A 25,216-nucleotide genomic window follows, 5' to 3' on the forward strand; every position below is an offset into this window, starting at 1 on the left:
AGCCTGCGGGTGGGTGGGTGGTTGGCTGCATATTTGCGCTTGCATTGCAAGGAATGGGGGAGGTACAATTGAACACTGCCCTGAGACAAGGACTTGCACGGGGATAGTTGCAAGTCTGCATCTTCTGATGCGGCAAGGATCACTTCTGAAGGCCACACTTTTAGGCAGTGACCTAGGTGTCAGAGATGCTTCCAGGGGTCTTCCCCATGCTGTTCCCATGTCTTTTCAGCACTGTATGCATGTGTCACACAGCACATGGCCAGATAAGGTTGTAAAATGAAAAAATGACATTTCCCGGTGAATGCATTTGTCACGGTTGAAAGCAATACAAAAGTGCAAAAACGCATAAAAAATGCTACTTGTGAACATAGCCCAAGGTGTGGAGGAGTATTTTTGTTTTTGGTTAAGCAAATTGCCTCTTCAGAGTAAAAGAGGACTTGTACTCTATAGCGCCAACTATTGGAAGTAGCAATCCTACAAGTCACAATCAACCCTTTAACGAGTCGTGCAATATGACTTAGGATAAAAGCCAAATCAGATTCTCAATTTGCAGACATGGTGTTTCGGGCTGTTGGCCCTCGTCAGTGCAAAGTATGAGAACTGATTTGGCTAGGTGAGAGGCTCTGGACTGAGGTCTAAGGGGTAGCGTTTCTCCTCATGGAGAGTGACACACCAGATGTGCCAGAGCTGGAGTGTCACTCTCCATAAGGAGAAACGCTACCTGTCTTTGGTTATTTATTTTACCTTATACACAAGTCTTTACCCTGCAAAGGATGTTCCTTAACATATTTCACAGGAAAAAAGTTTCAGTTTTGTTTTTGAACGTTTTATTGTGAGCCTGTAAAAGTGGCTTAATACCTCTGACCACGATGTTGACAGCAGTGCCCTTGGGGTCAGAAATGCTTCCTGGGGCGATCCCCATGCTGTCCCCATGTCATTTGAGCACTGTCACCATCGTTTTGGGCACTTTTTAGGATTTCTACAGACTGCCAGGGGTGCTGCCGCAAAAATGCTCGGGTCTCCCATAGACTAACATTGGGCTCGTTGCTCGGGTCGAGCACCCGAGTATCACAGCGAGCTTGGCCTGAGCTTCGAGCACCCGAGCATTTTAGTGCTCGCTCAACACTACTCCTAACAGAAAAGTTAGTTGCAGAAACTAAAATTAAAGGAAACAAAACTGGTGGAACAAAAAGTCCCAGGATCAAAATAGTCCAAAGCAAGAAGAACTAAACAAGGCTACTTAGCCAGTGCATGAGCGTTACAACACTGATGTCCACCTGGGAGCCAGGTGCTGAGTAATAAAGAGTGCAGAGATCACGTGACCAAGAAACCCAGCACCAGAGGAAAATATTAGAAGCCAGCAAACCACAACAAGATGGCCAATAGTAAAACAAAATAGATTCTAACAGTTGCCATCCTGGGTGCAAAATGCATTAATAGTCTGGACGCCCTCACTCATTGGTGGATAGCTGATGTATGGTGCCTCCATATGGCATTATAAGGAAGGGATATTTTTCTCTAACGCATTAATGACAATTAGCTGGAACATACCACCTTTGAAATATAGGACAATAGTGTACAATAGTCTTCCTTGTATGTTATATATTGGCTTATACAATGCAGAGCTGTTCACATATGGAGCAAAAAAGATATTAGCCCGTCATACGAATATGCAGACTCTGCTCATATGGGTGTTTTATTATTGTTATTTCTAATCAATTTTTCATGCTTACAGAAAAATGCTCAAGTGAACATAGCCTTAAGTCATCATTTATTTGAATTCAAGTGCTTAATATTTTCTGAATGTGTTTCTGATCTGTTTGCCTTATTTTAAAAGACTCTCTATTATTTAGTGTACAAATTCCTTACATATGCACTTAAAAGAATCTAGCCTCAAAGACCCGAGCTGTACCAAAATCATGTGTTTTTCTATTTTTATGGAGAATAGCTATAAAGAGCTTGAACTTTTATTCACGAGATCATTTTATTAATAGCAGTAATCCAGTTTACTACCGGTACTATGGTCAGGGGCGCAGCCGCACTTCTTAAAAACAAAGATGCCTGTAAGACCTAATTAGATTTCTTACATACTGTAGCATCTTGTCGCCGACTCAGTTGGGTTTCCCATTCATACAGTTACTTGAACAGAACAGGCTCTATCAAATAAGGGCAATTCTATTGAGATAAGTGAAGTGACAAGTCCAGCAGTCACAGAAAAAATCCAATTGGCCATTTTTAAACCCAGCTCTTTTTATGACTATGTAAGTATTGTATTTCCTTGAGAAAGTTGTCAGTGAGAGTTTAAAAGGGCAGACAAGATCTGTGAAAAATAATGTAATTTATCTGTCCTCCAAAAGTTATAAAACTTTCCTCTAGGTAGCTACCCTGTAAGTCAATGTCTGACCCATTAAAGAGTCTTGAATCTTGAGCCAAACCATTCAAAAGGAAGCAGACACCCATATGACAGAAGGCAAATATTTATTACTCCTATGCCACCATGCTGCTTTCCCCTCAATCAGTAGCAAAGACAAGCAGATGATAACTTAACGTGTATCTGTCACCAGGCTTTTGCTCATCTGGGAGCAGTATAATGTAGGAAAAAAGACCCTGAATACACACAGCAAAGATGTATCACTTAGTTTACTGGGTGCAGCCGTTTTGAACAATCAGAATTTCTAGATTTACTAATGCAGCAGAGCTGAGAAAACTAACCCCGCCCACACCACAGCTGACCACACCCACAGCAGGCTTTGTATGTACATACTCTATAGACAGTGAGTTGCTTATCACAGAAGGGGCGGAGTTAGACTAAGAGGCACATGCTGCTGTAGTCCAGACAATGATAATGACAAGGTGATAAAACCTTCAGTGTAAGCAAAACAAAAGAAAAAAGGAAGAAGGGAAGAAAAAGGAAAAGAAGTGAGAAGAAAAAGAAAAGCAGAAAAAAACAGGAAATGTAGGCTTGGAATACAAGAGTTTGTTTTATTAAACGTAGAATTTTTAGAAACGGAATTAGAAGTTAATATATAATGTATTAATGGTGGATATAAAGTTGGTATAAATGTATTTTGTTTAGTTAATAATAGGTAATAGAATGTTTTTACCTGTTTAAACAGATCTTTTTTTTTGTTGAGAAAATGGACTATGCAGCATTTACTCCTGCTTTTATCCTAGATTTGGATATACCCATTTACCCTTTTAATCCCCCCCTCATTAATAAAATTTGCTGTTGTCCTTCTTGCCCTTCCCCTGCCTATCTCTCCCATTACAATAAATAATATGTTTTAAGTATAGTAAAATATTAAGAGAAGATATACTTAAAAGATGGACGTGATAAGCCATGTGCACAGTTTGTTATTGTTGTTAAAAAATTTTTTTTTTCTTTTTTGGAAAAATAAATAAAAAAATCTATTGAAAGCAAAAAAACAAAAAAACAACCTTCAGCGTAAGTGAACAGCAGCGCACAACCGGACATGTGACACATTGTTGAATTCTGCTTTTTAACCCTTACCTCATGCTGTGCTCAGATTACATAGCAGAAACTTGCTGACCTATTCCCTTTAATCCCACCCGGCATGTGCACCATGCTCACCCAACCCTGCTATTATGTATATATTTTTTCTGGTTACGTCAGGCAGCTTGTCGCTAGTACTCCTCTACTGGCTGATTCCTGGCTAGCTGTTTTTGGATTTTAGCCACAATCGTGGTCACAATTTTCACAATTTTAATATTGCATACAAGTTAGAGAGATTTTCTGCTTATTGGCTAGCTGATTTTTCCCACATTTTTGCACCAATCCTCATATGAAATAATTGGCTCTTCGTGTTCTGGTGCTTCCAAAAGTCAACTATAGCCTAGGAAGACTTCTGCGACACCCAGCACCATCTATGACCATGGATCATTTCTGCACCAGCCTGCAGTGACTGTGTCTCACATTGCCTGCTGGAGGTGGAAATGAGCGTATGGTTGAGGACGACAACACAATGAGTGACTTCATGTATTCACTAACTGTATTGTTGACTTTTTAATTTTTTCTCTTTCCATATTTAGATTTTTGATTGATATGGGCACCCACGATTCCTGTGCCCACTTCTTCCATTTTGGTTACTAAACTATAAAGAAAATGGACACAATCTTTAACTTTCCTGCTGCTTTTTTTATCAGATCACTTCCGCTCATAAACTTGCTCTTGCAATGCTCACAATAAGGTAACAGTCATTTATTAGGACGTTGCCTTATCTGCAGCACCTTAGTGTACCACAGCATTTCCTATAAAAGCCATACTACTTGAAAGTAGAGGTAGACTCAACATTCTGGCATACAGTATATGTGAATGCTCTTTCTACAGCCTGTAGTGAAGAATTCAGTTTTTCCTAACTTTATTTATTCTGTTAATCAAACTCACTTTGGCAATGTTTCAGTCTTAATGATACAAATATATACCATATTCCTAATGCCTGCTTGATATTTTATGTTTTAGTTAATTTTGCCAATAATTACCATGAGCTGAAAAGACTTGACAATATATTGGTTCTTTAATGGCACAAGAGCCCATTAGGATCTGCCATAGAAGTGACAGTGAAGCTTTCATTAGGTGAATAATACGGAGAACTGACTTCTGATGTCTGGGAATTGTGTCGGCCAAATGGTTTCCCCTATAAACCTCACATCTCTCCTGTCTTGCTGGGAAGAGGTCACAGGGTCTTCAAGGTAAAATCACACATTGAGATCCCTGCTTCTTAGAGACAAGGAGAGGTATGCTGAATGGGAGGGCAGAGTTCAGTCGCTCAGCAGGGTCCCACCACTCCTGCTGTTCCCAGACCAATTAGAGTGCCCGGCAAAAAAAATGGTAAAGGGATTTTTTTCATTTTCTATTTAATGATAGGCCCAGGGGGCTCCTAAGCTTTATTTAAAGATGGAAATCTTTTCCTGCCTCTTATGGCAGCTCCTGAAAGACTGGGTGGGGAAGATAATATTGTAGAGCCGAGTTTAGGACTTCACGGGAGGTATGGGATATATCGGAATGACTAGTCAGACATAAATAACTCTAACTTGTGAAATAGCTTCTTACTCAGTTGATAACACAAGGTGGGTACTTTATAATATTAGGTAAATACACTTCTCTATTTCAATCATAACATATAATTTCCAAATGGGATGCAGTTGGGTGGAGGTGGGGGGTTTGTCCAACCTATATAGTTAATAAGATATACCATCTGCAGTTCAGTATTTTCCTTACACATTAAGTTCATCATAATCACACGTCTACAAAGTTCATCCAAAAAAAAAAAATACAGACAATTTTTCCATCTACGTGTTGGATCAAATATTCATGCGGTTTTGGTCCATGTGTGAATTTTTATTATCAATGTGTCATTGGTTCTTCTTGTTTGCAAGGAAAACTGAGTGAGACTTCTCAATTTTCACCCAACAAACAGTCAGTGAAAAACAAATAGCACTAGGCTGCAACTTGGATGCCATCCAGCAGTGTATTTTTTCACTAAATGAAAAGCTCCATGGGGCAAGACACAAGCGGAAATGCAACAACACTCTCTCTGGCTGGATGAGCTGGACAATCATGTTGATGCAATGGAGGAGGAAAGAGATACAGTCTATTTGAACTTTTCTTAAAACTGCCTAAAAGTCCTTGAAATCCTATCATAACAATTTGAGGTTGGTTAGACTACCCAAGTCTATAAAATCATGAAATCTCCTAACTTTATGTTAGAGAAAGCTACCTAAGTTGCTAGGCCTGGACTATAAATGCTACATGGAAAGGGCACACTGTATAGGCCCTGGCACAGCAGCCTTAAGGACCACTCCCGAATTTCAAATTTTATGACCTCGCCAGGTCATCATGATATTTTTTGACTGTAAAGATAGACCTAGCATTGAGGTCATACTAGGAAAATAACACATAACGTTCAGAGGAAGCAGCATTCATCTATATAAAGATTTCTCCATAGAAGTGACAAAGGAAAAGGCATTAAAAGGTATTTACTAATAACAGTCCCCCCATGTTTTTCCATTCCTTTTTAGAAGCAGAAAACTCTCTGGGCTTATTACTGAAGAAAATGACAGGCGGCACAGCGCATCAACAACCAAGATCACCCCGATGTAAGCTCATGCTGCGAAATCAACATAACCTAGTCCTTGTCCCTCAACTAAAACACAAAGGAGAAAAGGATCCCTATATTAAATTATAAGGGTACAGAAAGATTACAAAAAGGCTACTTTCCATTATTGCTCTTGTGACTACTTTTCCTTAACCACTGTCAGATGGCCCAGATTTATTTTCTGCAGCCCAATTGTCTCAAAGATCTGGACATCTGTTTGCAAGACTTATTTAACTCATTGGATGCCACCAAGGTGTTATGATCTGCAAAATGTACTAAGGAAAGATAGGGTAAAGCTGTCCCTACAGTAAGACTAAGCTGAATCCCTACGATGTAGCGGGCTGCCTGTTCCTAGCGAACAGACCCACCTTAGTCCTCAGCTAATCTGAACAAAGACCTATAGCATTAAGGGAGGGGCCCCTAAAAGAACTAAGGACTGGGACAAAAATGGGACACATACTAAACAGAAAAGTTGTTGCAGAACACAAAAAGACAAACTGACAAAAGGTACTAGAGGCCCCAGAAGGACCAAGCGAGCTGACAGAGAAAGGCACCGAAGCACCAGGCTAGAGAAACAGTCAAACACTGAAGTCCAACAGTCTAACTCCACCTGATGAAGGCAGCAGACCGCTGCAGAAACGCGTTGTGGGCATTTTAACTTCAATAAAGAGGTTTGTTTTTTCCTTTTCCAGCTCCGTATCCAGTTTCTAGCGCCCCATTGACCATTTCAATTTGCACACTAAACACTGAAGTCCAGCACAGCCAGAAGGGCGAAGCTGGAATATAAAGGCAGATGGTCACGTGACCACAAAACACAAGATGGAAGAAACAAACAGGAGGGTTCTAACACAAGGTCCTTGTGCTGTGTTTTTATACTATGTCTTAGTCGAAGAAGTGGCCTGTGTTCCCAATCAGTATATGAAATTGGAATTGCATTACTGCTGTAGAAAACAAGTAAAAAAATTAAGATGCTTAGCGCATAAATTGGCCGCTTCATATGAGCCCAACTGCCAATGACAAGGCGTACTCATTTGTTGGGACCCTGACCTTAAATGATGCCTCTTCCGGGCTGAATGTCTACAATTATATGAACAGGTAGGATCAAGCAATCAAAAAGAAAAAAGCCAGCTCACCTATTGCAGTTCTGTGTGCAGGAGCACAGAAAGTTTGTCTTGACCAGACGTGATAAGTAGCAAAAAGGTGAGTATCCAGCTCTGAATCCAGTTAAAATTTTCCTTTATTGGAAACTTTAAATTAAAATAGTAACTCCATCACAGGGGACTGTTTAAATTTGTACCAAGGATTTTCTATTACCCCCATTTATTTACAAAAGCATATTAGGCTGGGGTGCTCCTACTCAGTGCATTTGTTCAACCTGGTTCTGGAGTCCTTAGGATCATAGTTTTGAGGACACGACTCTCTATTTTGACATTAAGGTGGGAGGGTTGAAAGTGAAGTTGACATTGCTTGCTGATGATGTTATGTTCCTCTCTGACTCTTTGACAAACTTAGGCTGTGTCTTGATATCCAAGTATTTAGGATATTAAGCTACTGGCGTAGCACTGCTGGAATCCAGTGGCCGGAGGAGCACGAGCAAGAAACGGCAGGCAGTAGTAGAAGTTCTACGTACTTGCAAGTAGCAGTAGGAGTTGTAGTAACAATCCATAGAGAATTTGGAACAGTCTGGGTAAGATAGTTCCCATAACAAGGAGATGGAGACTGAACTAGGCTAAACGGCTAGACACAATACTCAAAGCAATGAGTGAGGGATCCGTGTAACTTTAAGTAGGCCCAAACAGGAAGCAAGATGGATTCCACAGATTCAGAATCGGCCATCTTAGTAAAGGGCAATTGTAGGAAACAACAGCACCCTGCAGTGGTAAGAGGTGAAATTGCTGCATAATATCAAGGTGAACAATAGCAGCCACCAGTTGTCAAACTTTAGAAGGACAACAGGAACCCTGACATTACTCCCCCCTTTCAACAGCGGCTTCCGGATGATGCTTGACTTGGTTTATGTGGGTATTTTTGGTGAAACTCTTTAAGCAGTTGGGGAGCATTGATATTTTCTACAGGTTCCCAGAAGTTATCTTCAGGGTCGTACCCCTGCCACTTTATTAAGTATTGCAACTTGCTTTTGAATATTTGGGAGTCCAGGACCTTTTCAAATATATAATGTTCTTGTCCATCCACTTCAATAGGATCAGGAGGAGGTAGACAATGCCCTGGAAAATGATTTGGAACAAATGGCTTTAGTAGGAGACATGGAACACTGGATGTATCTTCATTGTTCTGGGCAGTTGAAGGCAAAAAGCTACTGAGTCAACTTGGCCAATGATGTTGAAAGCACCAATACATGTTTGGTCCAGTTTTGGTGAGGGAATATGGAATTTCAAATTCTTGGTGTAAAGCCATACTTCACCACCCACTAGGAAGCTTAGAGAAGGTTTGTGAGATTTATCCGCTGCTTCCTTATATTTCTCCTGGGCAATTCTTAAACTATCTTTTAGCATTTCCAGAATCTGTGGCAGTGATTGTATCCTGTCAGTGACAGCAGGAATAGACGTTTCTCTGGGAAAATAAGGAAGAATACTTGGATGGTAACCCAAATTTGTGAAGAATAGTGTTTGTTTGGTTGAAGCATTTTGAGAATTGTTGTATGAAAATTGTAGCATAGGAAGTAAATCAACCCAGTCATCCTGAAGATGACAAAGTAAGCATCTGAGATATTGCTCTAAAGTTTGGTTTGTGCATTCAGTCTGACCATTAGATTGGGTGAGGAATGCAGAAAATAAGCTGACATCAATGCCCAATGCTGCACAAAAATTCTTCCAGAATCTCGATGTAAATTGTGTTCCACGATCAGAGAAGACTTCATCTGGAACCCCATGAAGTTGAAACACATATTGAATTACAAAATTTGCAGTCTCTTTAGTAGAAGGCAAACTAGTGCAGGGGACAAAATGTGTTGCTTTGGTGAGTTGGTCCACCACTTCTAGAATGCAACTCTTCCCCTTTGAAACTGGTAGTTCAACAATAAAGTCGATAGATATAGAGCCCAAAGGACAAGAGAGATAGAATTTTTAGAGGCTACAATAATCCCCATTGGTGATGTGCGGGGAGTTTTGTACATGGCACATGTGCTACAGAAAGATACATATTTTTTTACATCTTTTTGGCAGTTGGGCCACCAAAAGAAGCGAGACAGAAAATCTTGTGTTTTTTTAATTCCTTTGTGTCCTGCTAACTTGGAGTCATGGTTCAATTTTAATACCTTTAGTCTCACAGTTTCTGGAACATGATTATTAATCCATACTTAATTTTGAAAGGTACTAGATATATCATCTGGTGGATGCAGAAGAATTGGGTCTGTCTCGTATGCTTCCTGTATATCGTCCAGCAAATCTTTGCTATGGATCACCCCCAGGAAATTGGACTCAGGCAGAATAGTTATTGGTGGTGCTGCTGTAGAAGAATCTTTGGAGAACATCCTAGATAAGGTATCAGCCTTACCAGTATGGGAGCCAGGTCAGTAAGAGATAACAAAGTTTAATCAGTTAAAAAAGAGACTCCATTTAGCTTGGCGGGGGGTGGGGGGGGGGGGGGGTGGGGAAAGGGGGAACAAACATTTGGCAGACCTGATAAATTCAAGGTTACAATGATTAATTAGAACAACAATTTGTTGAGCTGCTCCTTCTAGATGATGTCTCCATTCCTTGAAAGCGGCAATGACAGTTAAGAGCTCTTTTTTCCCCACATCATAATTATTTTCTGACACGGTCAAACCTAGGGAGAAATAGGCACAAAAATGTAGCAAATCTTTTGATCCTGTTCTTTGTGATAGAATGACCCTAACTGTACCGACTGAAGCATCCACTTCTACAATAAAGGCATGTTCAGGATTTGGATGAGTTAGTATAGGAGCTGTGGTGAACTTTGTCTTCAGACAAGAAAAAGCATCTTGTGCTTGACGAGACCAAACAAACGATTTCCCCTGCTTCGTTAATTCGGTGATTGGAGCAATAATACCTGAAAAATTCTTAATGAAACGTCTGTAAAAATTGTCAAAGCCCTCAAATCGTTGGACTTCTTTCACATTTTTTGGCATTCGCCAATCAATGATAGTTTTAGTCTTGCTATAGTCCATTTGTAATCCTTGAGCAGAGATTATATAGCCCAAGAGCTGGATCTCTGTTTTATGGAACTCACATTTCTCCAGCTTAATATAGAGTTGGTGGGTTCTTAGACTCTCTAACACAGTTTTTACATGATTCTGATGTTCTTCTGCAGAATTAGAAAAGATTAGTATATCATCCAGATGAATGACTACAAATTGATCAAGAAAGTCTCTGAAAATGTAATTAATGAAATGCTGAAACGTTGCAGGAGCATTGCAAAGTTCAAATAACATGACTAAGTACTCATAGTGTCCATAACGTGATCTAAATGCCATTTTCCATTAATTACTTGGTCTAACACGAACCAAGTTATACACACGTGGTCAAAATTGTTGATACCCCTCGTTTAATGGAAGAAATCCCACAATGGTCACAGAAATAACTTGAATCTGACAAAAGTAATAATATATTCAAAATCTTTGAAAATGAACAAATGAAAGTCAGACATTGCTTTTCAACCCTGCTTCCACAGGATTTTTAAAAAATGTAAACTCATGAAATAGGCCTGGACAGAAATGATGGTACTCTTAACTTAATATTTTGTTGAACAACCTTTTGAGGCAATCACTGCAATCAAACTATTCCTGTAACTGTCAATGAGACTTCTGCACCTCTCGACAGGAATTTTGGCCAACTCCTCATGAGCGAACTGCTCCAGTTGTCTCGTGTTTGAAGGTTGCCTTTTCCAGACAGCATGTTTCAGCTCTTTCCAAGGATGCTCAATAGGATTTAGGTCAGGGCTTAGAGAAGGCCACTTCAGAATAGTCCAATGTTTTCCTCTTAGCCATTCTTGGGTGTTTTTAGCTGTGTATTTTGGGTAATTATCCTGTTGCAAGACCCATGACCTGCGACTGAGACCAAGCTTTCTGACACTGGGCAGCACATTTCTCTCTAGAATCCCTTGATAGTTTTGAGATTTCATTGTACCCTGCACATATTCAATACACCCTGTGCCAGATGCAGCAAAGCAGCCCCAGAACATAACAGAGCCTCCTCCATGCTTCACAGTAGGGACAGTGTTCTTTTCTTGATATGCTTCATTTTTCTGTCTGAGAACATAGAGCTGATGTGCCTTGCCAAAAACTTCCATTTTTGTCTCATCTGTCCATAGGACATTCTCCCAGAAGCTTTGTGGCTTGTCCACATGTAGCTTGGCAAATTCCAGTCTGGCTTTTTTATGAATTTTTTTCAACAATGGTGTTTTCCTTGGTCGTCTCCCATGAAGTCCACTTTGGATCAAACAACGATGGATGGTGCGATCTGACACTGATGTTCCTTGATCTTGAAGTTCACCTTTAATCTCTTTAGAAGTTTTCCTGGGCTCTTTAGTTACCATTCATATTATTTGTTTCTTTGATTTGTCATCAATTTTCCTCCTGTGGCCACATCCAGGGAGGTTGGCTACAGTCCAATGGATCTTAAATTTCTGAATAATATGTGCAACTGTAGTCGCAGGAACATCAAGCTGCTTGGAGATGGTTTTATAACCTTTACTTTTAACATGCTAGTCTAGAATTTTCTTTCTAATCTCCTGAGACAACTCATTCCTTTGGTTCCTCTGGTGCATGTTGAGTGTGGTACACACCATGTCACCAAACAGCACAGTGAGTATCTGTAGCCCTATATACAGGAAGACTGAATGATTACAAGGTTATTGACACCTGTGATGCTAATTAGTTGACGCAACTTGATTTAACATGTCCCTTTTGTCACTTTATTTTCAGGGGTACCATCATTTCTGTGCAGGCCTATTTCATGAGTTCAATTTTTTTTTAATTCTGTGGAAGCAGGGTTGAAAAGCAATGTCTGACTTTCATTTGTTCATTTTCACAGATTTTTAATTTATTATTACTTTTGTCAGATTCAAGTTATTTCTGTGATCATTGTGGGTTTTTCTTTCATTAAACGAGGGGTATCAACAATATTAACCACGTGTTTATGCCCGTCGAAGATCTAGTTTCGTGAACAACTTTTCATGACGAACTCCATCCAACAACTCAGGGATCAAAGGCAGAGGGTAACGATTCTTTACAGTAATTTTATTCAATTCTCTGTAATCAACACAGAGTCTTAAGGAAACATCTTTCTTTTTGAGAAAAAATATAGATGCACCTGCTGGTGATGAAGATGGACAAATAAACCCTTTAGCTAAATTTTCATCAATGTATTCCTTGAGTTTTTTAATTCCTTCCCGGCCAGTGTGTAAATGCTTCCAAAGGGTATTGCTGCTCCAGGCAATAGATCAATTTGACAATCATACGGCCAATGAGGAGGGAGTTTGTTGGCATTTTTCTTGTCACATACATCAGCAAATTCCTTTTTTCATTTGGTGAAGCTTGTGGGGAGTGGACAACAGATGGAAAAGACACTTCTGTGGTTTGCCAATTGATTGTGGGATTTTGAGTTTGTAGCCATGGCAGCCCCAGGATTATTGGAAAATGTGGAGATGAGATTATTAGTAAGAAGGATAAGATCTCATGGTGATTAGATTCCATAGCTATCTCTAAGGCTGCGTGCCCACTATGTGTTTTTCAAGCGTTTTTGCCACGGAATTTCCGCAGTGAAAACGCTTAAAAAAAGCTTGGTAATATGTGCCCCATGTGCACATGCTGAGGAAATTTCCACTGCGGATTATCATTTCGGAAAATTACGCAGCATGTCCATTAATTTTGCGGACACGAAGCGTAATCGCCGCCATTGACTGACATTGGACCGCGTGACATCCGCATCACTGCATCTGCACATGCGGATATCACACGGTTCAATGTGGATGTTACCCGGGTCTGGAGAAGAGGAGACTCTCCTCCAGACCCAGGTACCATAGAACCTGTTAAAAAAGAATTTAAAATAAAAAATAAAGATTATACTTACCTTCCGGTCTCATTAGTCATGCGTCCGGTCTGTCGTATGGCTCGCGGTGGTGTGAAGGACCTGCCATGACGTCATTTAGTCATGTGACAGGTCACGCAACCGCTGACGTCGGCGGTCCCGTGACCTGTCACATGACTCAATGACGTCACCGCAGGTCCTTAATCACCACCGCGACCGATACAACAGACCAGAAGGAGCGGAGATAATACCGGGGGCCATTGGAAGGTAAGTATATTCTTTATCTTTTATTTTTTACCATTCTTATTCTTTTTTTTTTAACTATTACTTGGTCACACTATGTAAATCCATGCCGGCTGCATGGTTTTATATACAGTAATGTGACCAAGTTGTCAAGCACTTTTCCAAGTGATGCTAAAATCGCTTGGAAAAGCGCTTGATAACCCGCATGCAGAAATGCATGCAAAAACGCTTGACAAACGCTTCTACCTGGCGGGAAAAACACATGTAAAATCTGCATGTGTTCTTCCTGCCAGGGAGAAGCGGAAAAAAGATGCAGCATTTCTGCATCGTGGGCACTTAGCCTAAGGGTTCAGCTTCTTCATTATAATAATAATATAATAATCTTTATTTTTATTCATTCACTGGTCCTGAATTTAGTGGAGATCCATCAACAGTTTCCATAATAATAGATGAAAGTCTGTTTTGAATTTTCACCCCATGTTCCTTTCCAAAAGAGATGTCCATAAAATTTCTATTTGCTCCTGAATCAACCATGGCAGATGTGGAAATCCATTGAGAATCATATTCAAACTTGACAGGAATGAATCAATGAGAGTCCTTGTTTTCTTTTTATAATGTTGGGTGCAATAGAGAAGATTCACTAGAAATTGAATGGTTCAGACAAGATTGAATCTTCATCAGAAAAGTAGGGATCCTCTACCATTGCAACTGTTTAACATAGTCGAGAGGGACGATTGATGAGAAAATGGTTTGACTTGCCACAATAAAAACACAGATTTTCCCGAAGCCTCTGTTCTTTTCTCTCAGCACTTTCACATTTTAATAAGCTTTCAACCTGCATGGGTTCAGCTTCAGATATGTGAGGACTCTTTATCTCAAAGTCTCTGGGACTGGGGGTTGAAGTGTGGCACCCCAGGGATCCAGTTGTCACAGTGGCATTGCCTCCCTCAAAAGGAGTGATGCTATGCCTGGAAGCAAGGAGGGGTCCCCTAATCAGGTATACGAGCATACAACACTTTCCTGGCTCCAGACCAGGAAGGGGAGCTCCTCCCCTTGACAACTGGAACCTGGAGGCGGGGTTAGTGAGAGTTAGTGAAGAGGAGTTGAATACAGGACAGCGACGAGGAAGGACCTGAGGAAGGGAGCTGTGGAAAAGCTTGCCTCAGGAGAGAAGGAACCAGGCAACGGAGTTCGTGGCTGTGAGGCACTGAAGGCCCAGCAGCAAGATCCGGAGGGCAGGAGACTGCAGGTCTCCTGGCCCCACCAGATGCCCGGCGGCACAGCAGCACTATAGGGCCCAGCACTGCCACGTGGGAGTGACACTTAAGGAAGGCCAGAGCTGCCTGCCATACGGGTGATGAAAAAAACATTTTACACAGGAATGAGGGCCACAGCATAGCTACAAGCAGCAGGGCCAAAGAGAATAGCACAGAGGGAAGGCCTACAACTCCACCTGGTGAGGTGGATCCCCAACTTGCTTCCAGGTCGCCCGGACCTCCACTACCAGCTAGTACCCGTGCCCCGGTCTGTTATGAAAAACCGCAAGTAAAGCAAGAGGAAACCGCCATTAATGTGTTTTCTGTTCATTACCTGCGCCCTCAGCCCTGCATGACACTGTCCCTGCCGACAACACCTACTCTTCAAATCCTCTACACTGCCCTGGAGCCTAGCTCTGCCTGTGGAGAGCTGAACCAACTCCGCTGCATCACCATCAGCTCCAGTGGATCTGCACCGCAGCGGCAGTGTCAACGTCTACAGTGTCAACGTCTACAGTGAAGAGGCGACTCCGGGATGCTGGCCTTCAGGGCAAAGTGGCAAAGAAAAAGCCGTATCTGAGAGTGGCTAATAAAAGGAAAAGATTAATATGGGCAAAAGAACACAGACATTGGACAGAGGAAGATTGGAAAAAAGTTTTATGGACAGACGAATCAAAGTTTGAGGTGTTTGGATCACACAAAAGAACATTTGTGAGACGCAGAACAACTGAAAAGATGCTGGAAGAGTGCCTGACACCATCTGTCAAGCATGGTGGAGGTAATGTGATGGTCTGGGGTTGCTTTGGTGCTGGTAAAGTGGGAGATTTGTACAAGGTAAATGGGATTTTGAATAAGGAAGGCTATCACTCCATTTTGCAACGCCATGCCATACCTTGTGGACAGCGCTTGATTGGAGCCAATTTCATCCTGCAACAGGACAATGACCCAAAGCACACCTCCAAATTATGCATGAACTATTTAGGGAAGAAGCAGGCAGCTGGTATTCTATCTGTAATGGAGTGGCCAGCGCAGTCACCAGATCTCAACCTCTTTGAGCTGTTGTGGGAGCAGCTTGACCGTATGGTGCACAAAAAGTGACCATCAAGCCAATCCAACTTGTGAGAGGGGCTTCAGGAAGCATGGGGTGAAATTTCTCAAGATTACCTCAGCAAATTAACAGCTAGAATGCCAAAGGTCTGCAATGCTGTAATTGCTGCAAAGGGAGCATTCTTTGACAAAAGCAAAGTTTGAAGGAGAAAATTATTCTTTCAAATAAAAATTATTATTTCTAACCTTGTTAATGTCTGGATTATATTTTCTATTCATTTTGCAACTCATTTGATAGATAAAAGTAGGAGTTTTCATGAAAAACACTAAATTGTCTGGGTGACCCCAAACTTTTGAACGGTAGTGTATGTGTATATATATTACATTATATATGGTCATAATATAGAATTTTCTTATCTTATTCTGCTGAGCAGGTGGGTGATTTCCTCGCAATGTGCACACTATGTATTAAATTGATTCTGCATATGTATTACATTCTTTTTCCTTGGTGAGTATACATTTAAGGGTAATTTTCCAATTTTCCTATGGAATAAAAGTTTTAAAACCTTTCCCTTATGCCCAATCTTTCGCCTTCACAGTGATACTCCTCCACACATCCCAAGGCAGCCTGGCTAACATTCTAACAATGAAGTTATGGGAGTTTCCCAAGTGTTAATCTTGCTAAGAGGGGTGAATCTAGGAGAGAGCAATGGCCTTTACTTTCCAGTGTGCGGTATCATGTAACGTTCTGGCTGTCTGTGTAATGTTAGGTCAGTTTGTGCTGGAACACAGTGCATCTCCCACATTCAGCATTTCTCACACAAACACAGCATTCTTCATGTATTCTCTTCAGATGAAAGTTAGTTCTCAGCACAGAGATCTGTTTGCTAGCTTTAGAAAATGTATTGAAGGACAAGATCTGAGCGGTTTTCCTCCATCTATGAAACAAGTATGCATCTGTTATGATTTCCACCTTAAAGCAATGTGCACCCGGGCGTTTTTTATGCATTTTTTCCACGTGAAAATGGGCCAAAAACGCTAGGTAATCCATGTGCCAGCTAAAGCAATGACAATCCTGAAGTTCTGTGCACATAATCAGGAATTTTCCTGTCAGGATTGTCATTGCGTTTAAATCTACAGCATGTCAACTCTTTGTGCGTTTATGCAGCGTTTTTCCCCCATTGACTTCAATTGAGTCAGTCAAATCTGCAGCAAAGTGGATTTGCTGCGTATATTTGCAGCATATTTCACTGACTCGATTCAAGTCAATAAGTCAAAAACGCGGAACAAACGCACAATGAAATTGCCTGCCGGAGACTACTCCTCCCATCATCCTGCGACCCCTCCCGCTGACAATAGACAATAGATTTTGACCGATTGCAATGTCATTACATGCAGTGGATCTGCATGTACTGACAAAACAAGTGCGGCATTAGAACACAGTTTTAGATGCAGCAAAAATACGCTGCACCCAAAGCGCTGCTAGTTGCTGATTGTGGGGTTGTAATGGCTAACCAAATAGCTGTGAGCTGTTATTAAGAGCCAGGGAACATGTTGGCCTAATGGCCTGTTCCTAGGCTAAAAATAGCAGCGCTCAGCTGCCCCAGAAATGACAGGAATGGGAATTAGAGCTAATGGGATTAGGGTTTATGGAATTAGGCGTCGCTGACATCAATCTCTTTGCTTAGTGATGAAGAAGTGTCAACCAGATACCCTCATTACTAAACAAACCTGTAAGTAAAGAGTTAAACAAACACACACGCAGAGTAAAACACTTTATTTAAAAAACAACAGACACATTCTTTAATCATTAAAATTAAACAATATACTCACCCCAGGTCTGACGGTAATCCAAGGGTTAAAGCAATGTCCCACGTTTATTTTTTCAAATGTTTTTATTTAGGTCCAAAAAGCATTCCTTGATGTAAAAAATGCATAAAAAAATGAATCAAAAACACCAAAATCGCAGCAAAACGCACATTTTAGCCGCAGCGCTTTTACTGTCAAGAGATGCAGAAACCTTGCAGAAATTTCTGCAATAAAATCCTTAATGTGCGCACATACCCTTATTATACTGCCACATCAGTCCATATACAGTAGACATGTATTGTCACTTCCTTGTAAAACAAAAACTTCTTAAGCATAAAACACTGCATGAAGTGAAACTTATATGCTTCAGTCAACACTCAATGCGACATCCAGACACAATTTAACCCCTTAATCACCCTCCCTTCACCTTCCTGACCAGGCCAATTTTTTCAATTCTGACCAACAAAATTTACAAACCCAATTTTGTTAGGGAACACATCCCATTTGAAGTGGTTTTGAGGGCCTATGTGACTGAAAATACCCAAAAGTGACAACATTTTAAAAACTGCACCCCTCAAAGTGCTTGAAACCACATGCAATTAGTTTATTAACCTTTCTGGTGCTTCACAAAAATTAAAATAATTTGGAAGTAAAAAATTAACATTTTACTTTTTCCAACAAAAATGTTGATTTAGCCCCAAATTTTGCATTTTCACAAAGGTAATAGGAGAAAATGTACTGTACAAATTGTTGTGCAATTTCTCTTGAATACAATGATACTCTATATGTTGTGGAAAACTACTGTTAGGGCACACGGCAGGGCTCGGAAGGGAAGGAGTGCCACTTGACTTTTGGAACGCAAAATTGAATGGAATAGATAGTGGACACCATGTTGTCATGTTTGCAAAGCTCCTGATGTGCCTAAATAATGGAACCCCCCCACAAGTTACCCCATTTTGGAAACTAGATCCCTCAAGGAATTGATCTAGCTGTGTGGTGAACACCTTGAACCCACAGGAGCTTTACAGCATTTTATAATGTTAAACAGTGAAAATAAAAAAGCTAATTTTTCCACAAAAATGTTGCTTTAGCTCCCAAATTTTTTTTATTTTTTGCAAGGGTAACAGGAGAAAACGGGACTCCAAAATATGGTGAGAAATTTCTCCTGAGTACACCAATACCCCATATGTGATGGAAAACTACTGTTTGGGGGCACGGCAGCACTCAGAAGGGAATGCGCACCATTTGACTTTTGGAGTGCAAAATTAGCTGGAATAGATAGCTGAAGGTATGTCACGTTTGCAGAGCCCCTGATGTGCCTAAACAGTGGAAACCCCCCACAAGTGACCCCATTTTGGAAACTAGACCCCTCATGGAATTTATCTAGCTGTTTGGTGAACACTTTGAACCTGCAGGTGCTTTACAGAATTTTATAACGTTGAACAGTGAAAATAAGAAAGCATTTTTTTCCCACAAAAAATGTTGCTTTAGCCCCAATTTTTTCTTATTTTCACAAGAGTAGCAAGAGAAAATGGACCCCAAAATTTATTGAGAAATTTCTCCTGATTTCATCGATACCTCATATGTGGTGGGAAAACTACTGTTTGGGGGGCACGGTAACGCTTAGAAGGGAAGGAGCACCATTTGATTGCTTTTTTATTTCTCCTCTGATAGAGTTGTTTGGTGGCTTGTTTTTTTGCGGGACAAGATGACGTTTTCAACGGTACCATTTATTTTTACATTTTGATTGCGTTTTATTCCACTTTTTGTTTTCCGTATGATGTAAAAGCATAGCTTTTTACCACTTTTTTTATATATTTTATTATGGTGTTCATTGAAGGGGTTAAATAGCGTGACAGTTTTATAGTTCGGGTCATTACGGTCACGACGATACCAAACGTGTACTTTTTATTTTTGTTTTTACATAAATATATCAGAACCCCGATACTTGGGATTGGTGGGGGCCATGGCAGTGGAATCACAAGCAATTAGAAAGTTATTCCTTGTCCATCGGATAGGGGATAACTTTCAAACCGGAGAACACCTCTTAGTCTTTAATTTCTATTCCACATTTGTCTTCAAGTGTATCCAAAACAACCCTGACAGATCCCATTGATATACAGTTATATGAAAAAGTTTGGGCACCCCTATTAATCTTAAGCTTAATGTTTTATAAAAATTGGTGTTTTTGCAACAGCTATTTCAGTTTGATATATATAATAACTGTTGGACACAGTAATGTTTCTGCCTTGAAATGAGGTTTATTGTACTAACAGAAAATGTGCAATCTGCATTCAAACAAAATTTGACAGGTGCATAAGTATGGGCACCCTTATCATTTTCTTGTTTTAAATACTCCTACCTACTTTTTACTGACTTACTAAAGCACTTTTTTTGGTTTTGTAACCTCCTTGAGCTTTGAACTTTATAGCCAGGTGTATGCAATCATGAGAAAAGCTACTTAAAGTGGTCACTTGAAAGTTGTTCTCCTGTTTGAATCTCCTCTGAAGAGTGGCATCATGGGCTCCTCAAAACAACTGTCAAATGATCTGAAAACAAAGATTATTCAACATAGTTGTTCAGGGGAAGGATACAAAAAGCTGTCTCAGAGATTTAACCTGTCAGTTTCCACTGTGAGGAACATAGTAAGGAAATGGAAGAACACAGGGACAGTTCTTGTTAAGGCCAGAAGTGGCAGGCCAAGAAAAACATCAGAAAGGCAAAGAAGAAGAATGGTGAGATCAGTCAAGGACAATCCTCAGACCACTTCCAGAGAGCTGCAGCATCAACTTGCTGCAGATGGTGTCACTGTGCATCGGTCAACTATACAACGCACTTTGCACAAGGAGAAGCTGTATGGGAGAGTGATGCGAAAGAAGCCGTTTCTGCAAGCACGCCACAAACAGAGTTGGCTGAGGTATACAAAAGCACATTTGGAGAAGCCAATTTCTTTTTGGAAGAAGGTCCTGTGGACTGATGAAACCAAGATTGAGTTGTTTGGTCATACAAAAAGGCGTTATGCATGGCAGCAAAAAAACACAGCATTCCAAGAAAAACACTTGCTACCCACATTAAAATTTGGTGCAGGTTCCATCATGCTTTCGGGCTGTGTGGCCAATGCCGGCTCCGGGAATCTTGTTAAAGTTGAGGGACGCATGGATTCCACTCAGTATCAGCAGATTCTTGACAATAATGTTCAAGAATCAGTGACAAAGTTGAAGTTACGCAGGGGATGGATCTTTCAGCAAGATAATGATCCAAAACACCGCTCCAAATCTACTCAGGCATTCATGCAGAGGAACAATTACAATGTTCTGGAATGGCCATCCCAGTCCCCAGACCTGAATATCATTGAACATCTGTGGGATCATTTGAAGAGGGCTGTCCATGCTCGGCGACCATCAAACTTAACTGAACTGCAATTGTTTTGTAAAGAGGAATGGTCAAAAATCCCTTCATCCAGGATCCAGGAAATCATTAAAAGCTACAGGAAGCGACTAGGGGCTGTTATTTTTGCAAAAGGAGGATCTACTAAATATTAATGTCACTTTTCTGGTGAGGTGCCCTTACTTATGCACCTGTCAAATTTTGTTTGAATGCAGATTGCACATTTTCTGTTAGTACAATAAACCTCATTTCAAGGCAGAAACATTACTGTGTCCAACAGTTATTACATATATCAAACTCAAATAGCTGTTGCAAAAACACCAATTTTTATAAAACATTAAGCTTAAGATTAATAGGGGTGCCCAAACTTTTTCATATAACTGTAATTTATCAGATTTCTTACAAAGTTCTGGCAGTTTGGGGAAATGGAGAGTGTTGCAGATTTTCCGACCGAAGATCATCAGAAGTACTAAGAAAGTGAAAAATGTGAACAGAGCCTTATCCACAGAGTTTATGAATTTGCCATGTACAGTTGCATACAGCAAAATATATTTTTCCAGGATTGAGAACTGAGCTTTCTGTATGTGTAAAAATGAAACAATTATGTTTTTTCCATATAAGAATCATTGTACAATGTAGAGTTGTAAGTATAAAACTTTGTTCAATTACTTGGTACTTCACTATTTACAATGGGAGTTCCAAGCTACAGTATAAACTAGGATGTGTCCTATGAGAAGTTGTATAACACATGTATTTATTTTCTTCCATTGTAATTTCTTGCATTCAGTATAGCAAACCCTCAGTTGAGCAATAGTCTCGTAAGTGGAAGGAAGTTACATATTTCCCCTTTTTCACAAAAAATATTTATTTCCCACTGGAGATATTTTTTGTCCAACTGCTATTATAGTGTTTTATTGTAACACAAAAGGCCTCTCGAATCCCTTATTTGGTCTCACTGCAAAGAAAATCGGAAACATGGCAACAGTGCAGAACAGAACTAATTATGCCTGCAAGCAATGCACATTGTTTACAGGTAATCAAGCCTGACTCATTTTTGGAATTTTCCCATTAGAGTACATCTTTATGTGTAATACATATGGATTTTATACAGAGCATTTACAAGCACAACGAAAAATACTCCAAAAAATGCATTATTGTATGATCTAGTTAATTGACAGGTGTTGTATGCTGTTATCTGCTATCTGTTACATTCATATCCAATCATTTCAGTCTCATACCAATGAAAATTTTACAGCACTGTACCACTTCAGAATGGTGCAGAGCAGAGCTACCCTAGTCATTGGGCAAATCTGGCAATTGCCAGATGGACCAGTCTCTGCATTGACCTGCAAAAGTTTTAACAGTATTGGCGTCGTCGGGACGGCAATACTGGTAACAGTTGCAGTGGAACACAGAGTAATCAACTCCCTCCTGCGCAAGTTAATTTAGAAGGATGCAGGCTACTTCTGGTCTGCAGCTTGTCGGAAGACGGCATCATTCAGCGGACATCGGGCTCTGCAATGACATCACTTCATTGCGCTGCCCATGCCAGCCCACTGCGAGACAAGTTGGAAGAGAAGATGAAGGCTGCAGTGGATAGGGAACCAGAATTGGGGGAGTATAAGCATTTTTCCTGATTATTATTATTATGCATGGGATTATAGGAGACTATGGGGCTTCATCCTGTAAATATGGGGCTATGGGGTATCATACTGTGCATAAGGGGGTTATGAGCCATTAGACGGTATACAGTGGTGGCCAAAAGTATTGGCACCCCAGCAATTCTGTCAGATAATACTCAGTTTCTTCCTGAAAATGATTGCAATCACAAATTCTTTGGTATTATTATCTTCATTTAATTTGCTTGCAAGGAAAAAACGCAAAAGAGAATGAAGCAAAAATCAAATCATTGATCATTTCACACAAAACTCCAAAATGGGCCAGACAAAAGTATTGGCACCCTCAGCCTAATACTTGGTTGCACAACCTTTAGCCAAAATAACTGCGAACAACCGCTTCCGGTAACCATCAATGAGTTTCTTACAATGCTCTGCTGGAATTGTAGACCATTCTTCTTTGGCAAACTGCTCCAGGTCCCTGATATTTGAAGGGTGCCTTCTCCAAACTGCCATTTTGAGATCTCTCCACGGGTGTTCTATGGGATTCAGGTCTGGACTCATTGCTGGCTACCTTAGAAGTCTCCAGTGCTTTCTCTAAAACCATTTATAGTGCTTTTGGAAGTGTGTTTTGGGTCATTGTCCTGCTGGAAGACCCATGACCTCTGAGGGAGACCCAGCTTTCTCACACTGGGCCCTACATTATGCTGCAAAATTTATTGGTAGTCTTCAGACTTCATAATGCCATGCACACGGTCAAGCAGTCCAGTGCCAGAGGCAGCAAAGCAACCCCAAAACATCAGGGAACCTCCGCCATGTTTGACTGTAGGGACCGTGTTCTTTTCTTTGAATGCCTCTTTTTTTTTTTTCTGTACACTCTATGTTGATGCTTTTTCCCAAAAAGCTCTACTTTTGTCTCATCTGACCAGAGAACATTCTTCCAAAATGTTTTAGGCTTTCTCAGGTAAGTTTTGGCAAGCTCCAGCCTGGCTTTTTTGTGTCTCGGGGTAAGAAGTGGGGTCTTCCTGGGTATCCTACCATACCGTCCCTTATCATTGAGACGCCGACGGATAGTACGGGTTGACACTGTTGTACCCTCGAACTGCAGGGCAGCTTGAACTTGTTTGGATGTTAGTCGAGGTTCTTTATCCACCATCCACACAATCTTGCGTTGAAATCTCTCGTCAATTTTTCTTTTCCGTCCACATCTAGGGAGGTTAGCCACAGTGCCATGGGCTTTAAAATTCTTGATGACACTGCGCACGGAAGACACAGGAACATTCAGGTCTTTGGAGATGGACTTGTAGCCTTGAGATTGCTCATGTTTCCTCACAATTTGGTTTCTCAAGTCCTCAGACAGTTCTTTGGTCTTCTTTCTTTTCTCCATGCTCAATGTGGTACACACATGGACACAGGACAGAGGTTGAGTCAACTTTAATCCATGTTAACTGGCTGCAAGTGTGATTTAGTTATTGCCAACACCTGTTAGGTGCCACAGGTAAGTTACAGGTGCTGTTAATTGCACGAATTAGAGAAGCATCACATGATTTTTCAAACAGTGCCAATACTTTTGTCCACCCCCTTTTTTAGGTTTGGTGTGGAATTATATCCAATTTGGCTTTAGGACAATTCTTTTTGTGTTTTTTCATTGAAGACAAATTAAATAAAGATAATAATACCAAAGAATTTGTGATTGCAACCATTTTCAAGAAGAAACTGAGTATTATCTGACAGAATTGCAGGGGTGCCAATACTTTTGGCAACCACTGTATATGGGGTATATGGAGCATCATACTGTGTAAAGGGGGCTATGAGTCATCACTGTTTATAGGTGGGCTATGGGGCATCATACTGGATAAAGGGGGCTGTGAGTCATCATACTGTTTATAGGTGGGCTATGGGGCATCATATTGTATATAAAAAGGCTATAGGGCATAATAATGTATATAGGGAACTATGGGACATATTTGTGTGAAAGTGGCTATGGAGGCTTTCTTATTGTGTTGGGAGCTGTGGGGGTTATCATACTGTGTATGAGAGGCTGAGATGGCCAACATGGGGCTGTGGGGGCACTATTATATGGAGGCCCAATGGGAATCATTATATGGAAGCACAAGGGTATTATTGTCTTACAAAAGCACTGGGGTCATTATTATAACTATGTGAAGGTACTGAGTGATTATTACTATTATAAGAAAGGATAAGGGTTATTATTATTAAAGGCGGCACAGAGGGATTATTATTTTAAGGTGACACAGGGGGACATTATCATTACAGGGAAGCAAGAGTGCATTATTATTATTGTTAATATTAATATAAGAAAGCACAGGAGGGGATATTTTAAAATTATAAGGAGGTAAGGGGTCATTATTATTACACAAAAGCACAGGGGGATTATTATGAGGAGGCACTAGAGACATTATTACCATATGATGCTGTATAAATGTAAGGAAGCACAGGGGAGCATTTTTACTATGTAGAAGTACAGAGGGAAAGTTCTTACTGTGTAGGTCCACAGAGGGAGCATTATTACTGTCTAGGGCACTAATTATAGCACTATAGGGTTTATGTAGAGGTGGGGAAATGTGAGGAGGGTGCTGGAAAAGCGATAAGCCAAAGATGTCTTTGTGTTACATTTTGAAGGGATGACTTATGGATGGAAGAAGTGATTATGGCGGTTGGGGTGAATGGAAAACAAAAAGGAAAATGAATTACTATAATCAAAAAGAACATCA

This window comes from Phyllobates terribilis, unplaced genomic scaffold (assembly GCF_046119375.1).
Source record: "Phyllobates terribilis strain yellow unplaced genomic scaffold, ASM4611937v1 Scaffold_7__3_contigs__length_470593459, whole genome shotgun sequence".
NCBI lineage: Eukaryota > Metazoa > Chordata > Amphibia > Anura > Dendrobatidae > Phyllobates > Phyllobates terribilis.